The sequence below is a fragment of the Lygodium microphyllum genome, chromosome 3, assembly GCF_053477565.2.
Source record: "Lygodium microphyllum isolate KBCC chromosome 3, Lygodium_microphyllum_v1.1.10, whole genome shotgun sequence".
NCBI classification, from domain to species: Eukaryota; Viridiplantae; Streptophyta; class Polypodiopsida; order Schizaeales; family Lygodiaceae; genus Lygodium; species Lygodium microphyllum.
In genome coordinates, this window is record NC_141137.1 from 115114513 (window position 1) to 115120090 (window position 5578).

A 5578-nucleotide genomic window follows, 5' to 3' on the forward strand; every position below is an offset into this window, starting at 1 on the left:
TATCATGGGTCACTAGGGAAAGGATTTGGAGTGCATTCTCATTTGTAAGAGAGGTTTACATGGCCTAAAAATGGAGCCTATTTAATGACATTGGTACGCCAAAAAGAAAGCATTAGAAGTTGGCATTGAACATCCAATAAGAAGGCTACCTTTTAATTTAGCCAAGTAGGAGGGAAAATCCCACTTCTTACCTACTCCACTTAGTATTCTTTTCTCTAATGCAAAAGTATATCAGGAAGTAAGATATCCACATCATCTTAAAGATAGCAAGATAGAGCTTTTTGCAAGAAAGGGGAAGTTTCCCTAAAAAAAGCTTCACTAGATGCAGCTCCTAGGGCTCTAGCAAAGATTCTTCATGCTTGAGCATATTTCATAGCACATTTTAAGGCAAATGTCAAAGCATCTTGACACTTATTATAGGTCTCCCCAAGGGCTATACTGCCACAAAATTTTTGCATTCCTTAAATTACAAACATGCTTGATTACTACAAAAGTATGATGTTTCAAGGATTTAAGGGTTCTTTGTTAAGTCATTGCCCCTCTCCGAAAAGATGAATTTCATAGAGATCTAACCATTGAGGCATACTTTGTTGATCCATCTTCCACTAGAGAGATATTCATTCTTGGCACTTCCAAGAAATATGTTTTTCCTCTTCCTCACATCTCTTGCAAAATGGATAGGTAGTTGGCACACTAAAAACCTTGCTTAAGTTGGACCTTGTGGAGAACCTCTTGGTAACTAGCTTCCATAGTATGAAAATCAACCTATGAGATGGGGAGGCGGTCCAAGCTCAAATCTTCCTCTTCCATGTGTTAACCTTGCTCAAAGGGTACTTCCTCTTCCATATTATTGCCCTTCTTGGAAGGCCAAATCCTTCTGACATTGTTGTATCCTTCAGAATTCAATAAGTGGTTGTTAAGGACATGTCTTGATGTAGGACATTGCCCAAATTTGTTTGCTAGCACATTGTTGAGAGCTTGCTTCCCACTTTCATTTCTCTCTTAATCATTGCCATGTCCTTTAGTTTTTCTAACGTTTGATTGAGAACATTTATCCATTTTCTTGATATGATTCTTTTTCATTTGAGATTAACTATTGTATTGCAAAACCCTTAGTGAATTAAAGAGCTGTAAACTTCTCCAAGGAACCAGAGGCTACAGGCCAATGAGGAGTCTCTCCAACTATTATTGGGACTCAACCAGCTCTTTGCCCTAAATGTTCTTTGCACCTATAATTGAGGTGGCTAGTGTTGACTGCTTAAATTTCAACAATAGCACATGGCAAAATAAAGTGCCTTCCCAGCTTAAATTTCTATCCACCTATTTTACTATGGAGGTCTCCTAAATCTAGCCTCTAAGCATAGTAGCATAGTGTTGTTGTTCATCCATCCTCTTAATAAGAGAAAGCACAAGCTTGTTAGCCTTCTTTTTGGGCTTGTCAATCCCCAAACCTCCATCCTCTTTCTCTAATGTTAATGTGTCCCAAGAGATAATTTGCACATGAACTTGTCACAAGATATTTCATCTTCCTCTATGCCAATTGGGAAAATACACATCTAGTAGGAAATAAACCAATGAAGTAGAAAGATAAATTTTGTAACCATTATCTTCCCAATGAATTATGTGGCTCTCCTAGGGCATCCTTTTACCTTCTTCTTGACTTTTGATAAAGCCATTCAAAAACTTTCATTGTTGAGATGGCTGTACCCAAGGGAAGGCCAAGTATCTAAAAATTATGCAATGCTTGATGATATCAAATCCCATCTTTTCGAGCCATGTTGGTTTATTTGACACTCAAAAAAAACTAGCCCAGATTTCCTTTGACTAACCATTGAGCCTAATAGAAATGAAAGTTGATCATAGATATTATGTGAATTAGTTTTAGATTTCTCCTCGATCTTTACAGTTTTTGAATTGATGTTTATAAGAATTGAGAGTAAAATAAAATTCCTATGGAAGGAGGCAACCTTCTAATCACACCCTCTTGGATCTTGCTTTCCACCCCCAGTAATGGACCTATGATTATGGTGAAGAGTGTTGAGAAACAAAGATCTTGAGCAAGGCTAGCTATGGAGGTTAGAAGTCCAAGACAAGAAGCATGTGATATGGACTAGAGATATTGACTATTACTCAAATGAATCAGGTTCCAGGATTAATTGACTTGGACTCATAAAAACAATCTTGAGTAGACATGACAAGAACTAAAAGGACAAAGTACAATGGTATTACGTTCAAATGACTGTCAGAAGTACACTCTTTTATAGTTGCAAGATGGTACCACTTTTCTCCACTGTGCCTATGGATGAAGGCAACTCTTCCTAGATTGAGTTGCATGTTCCTTGCCTAACTATTCCATACAAAGAGGCACATATGGGTGTGATTACATATTTCTCAACACCCCTCCTCAATCAGAATAGTGAAAAGCATTGAGTATACAAAGGCCGTTATGAGTAGAACCTTGCAAAGTGTGGGCATACCACAAACATGGCAAAACATCCATGGGTTGTTACAAGGCCTCACTAAGTGTATAGAGGCTATGGTGCATAGGTTATATGAGAAGTACAAGGATATGATGAGAACATTAAGGCAAGCACATACAATGCTCTAAAAAAGTTACTTTGAATAATGGGAATAGAAGGACTGATGAGGCTTGTCCTTTAGCTCTCTTGAGTGTCTTCTTCTTCACGGTCTTCTTCGTCTTTGATAGTTACAAGGTAGGCCTTCTGTGATCTTTTCCTGGCATGACAAAATTCTTCAATGTGCCCAATTCTTTTGCAAAAGTCACAAATAAAATCTTCCTTCCCTTTGAACTTGTTGTTAACATCGAGCACCTATTCTTCTTTTGAAGTGCTTGCTTCGTCTTTACCTTTGAGCCTTTTCTCTTCTTCAAGGAGTGATGCTTTGATGTCTACCAGCTTTGGATTTGGCATATTAATTAGTGTGGTGAAGACATTACCAAATTCTGGAGGAAAACTCTTAAGCAAGACTCCAATGCATATGTCTTCTTCCATTTTAAAGTTAATCCTTGCAAGTTAAGTTAGTAGACTTTCCATATAATTAAGGTGAGTTGCAAGGGATGTATTAGCCTTCATATTCAACCTAAAAAACTCAATCAACAATCCATATTTTGAGGATTTACATTGGGCACCAAACAGTGTGTCCATTTGTTCCCAAGTGGCATGGGATGTATCACATGTGTCTAGATGGTGGATATAACTGTCATCAAGCCCAAGCTTGATGATTGCTTAGGCTTTGTCATCATTCTTTTGCCATACTGCTACAAGAGCAACATCTCTAGGTCTCTTCTCCTATCCACTAGTTACTGACCACAAACCTTTCTTCATGAGGATTATCTTCATCCTAGTCTACCATGTGTGGAAGCCCATTCCTTTGAAGTGGCATGATGATGAATCTTTGCCCATACTAAATTTTTGAGTAGCATTAAATAACCAGCAAGTGAGTTTAACTTGGATGTGTCAAGAGACACAATAAGTACTAGTGTTAAGAAGCACTAAATGAGTGTCAAAAGACACTATGCTTGTTGAGCTTTGATGTTGATCTTTAATTCTTGATGTTGAATCTTCCCCTGCTTGCTGATTTGATTTGTTGGGAACTGAGTATTGCAGTAGATTAGAATGTTTGTGACATGTATGACCTGAGAGGAGCGAGAAAATGAAGAGATTTATGAGCTTGAGGTCAAATGGCTATGGCTTTCTCTTTAGGGTTTCTAATAGGGCCTGGTTTTCTATTGTAGTAGCATGTAGGATGGATCATTCTACAAAGATGCTTGGTGAGAAAAGAGCTTATATAGTAGGCTTTAAAAGGCTTATGGGGTCGTAGGACTGATTGTAGCATGTATATTTTGTAGGAGCTGTATGACCATTAAGGGGTGCAATTTGGGGAACGACTGAGAAAACGAGTAATGTTGGGGCAAGGAGCGTGTAATGTCACGGTCACTGGTGATGAGAGGCAATGCCTAAGTGTAGGGAAATATATCTAGAAGAATGCTTGTAAAGATATTGCTTGTATGGAGAGATCCAAGAGCTCCAAGACATGTAGGTACTATTGGCTATGGACGTGAAGAGGTGTAGAGTGAAGATGGAGTGAAGAGAAGAAGACTCCTACTGAAACTAAGCTAAGTCGAGGTTGAGGAGAGCTTGAACAGCATTGTGCTGAGTTGAACCATGCTCACCATGGCTCTAATACCATGTTGAGAAATATAGATCTTGAGCAAGGTTAGCTGTGGAGGTTGGAAGTCAAAGACAAGAAGCATGTGATATGGACTAGACACATTGACTATTACTCAAGTGAATTAGGTTCCAAGATTAATTGACTTGGACTCATAAACACAATCTTGAGTAGACATGACAATAACTGAAAGTACAAAGTACAATAGCATTGTGTTCAAATGATTGTCAAGTACAGTCTTTTATAGTTGCAGGACGGTACCACTTTCCTCCACTATGCCTATGGGATAACGACAACTCTTCCTAGATTGAGCTACATGTTCCTTGCCTAGTTGTTCCATACAAAGAGGCACATATGGGTGTGATTGCATATTTCTCAACAAAGAGAAGAGGGGTAAGAGGGAAACCTTGCCTCAATAACTAAGGCTAGAGGGAAACCCTACCACACTAATCTCTGTAGAGTAAAGGAGTTAGTGCAATATCAATTTGCATGCACCTTTGCGATAACATTAAAGAGGAGGGCATGAATCGTTCTCTTGAAGTTGTCTCCAAAGCCTACAATCCACAATGGTGAGGATAAATTTCCAGCTAATCATGGAGTATGCTTTGTCAAGATTTAAGTCTTTCTTGAGATTTAATGCAAGGTCAATGAAAGGGACAGATTTAATATTGCATTGTGGATTTCCCTATTGTGAATGAATCTGTACTGTCCTAGGTGCAACAATTATGAAAAGTTGAACTTGATTCAGTTTGCTAATGCCTTGGTAATAACTTTGTATGCTACATTGATCATTAGAAGTAGCTACCATTGGGATATCTTCTCACTTTCTAGCAACTTGGGGATGAGATTTGTGATATCATAATTGAAATTGAGACCAACATTGATTCTCTAGAATGATAGTGATTTATTAGCATATTAATCCCCATACGTTTTCCAAATCTATTGAAAGAACTATTTCCAAACCTATTCCATGATTCAAAATGATTTTCAATGACTTGCGAGAGTATGTGGAGAGCTTCGTTAGTAGGACTAGAACTAAGAGAATAGAAAAAAACATTTTTGCATTTTGTAGTACCGTTTCACACTCACCTATGACTTTACCTTTGCCATGGATATTAAACTTTTGCATCACTTTTGTAATGCTTCCTTGCATCTCTCTATAAGGGTACCTCTCTTTGCAATGAGTAGAGGTCCAAGAGTTGACTACCTTGCTTAGTAGTTTGAATCTTTGAGGAATGTTGTGTTCAATTGAAAAGGGAGCAATCCATTCATGCTACATTTTGTAATGGCTACCTTGATTATCACAATGATAGGACAATGATTAAAGGATGAAACCTTAGTTATCAACCTTATTTTTGTGCCCTCTACTAGTCACCTCCCATTGTGATTA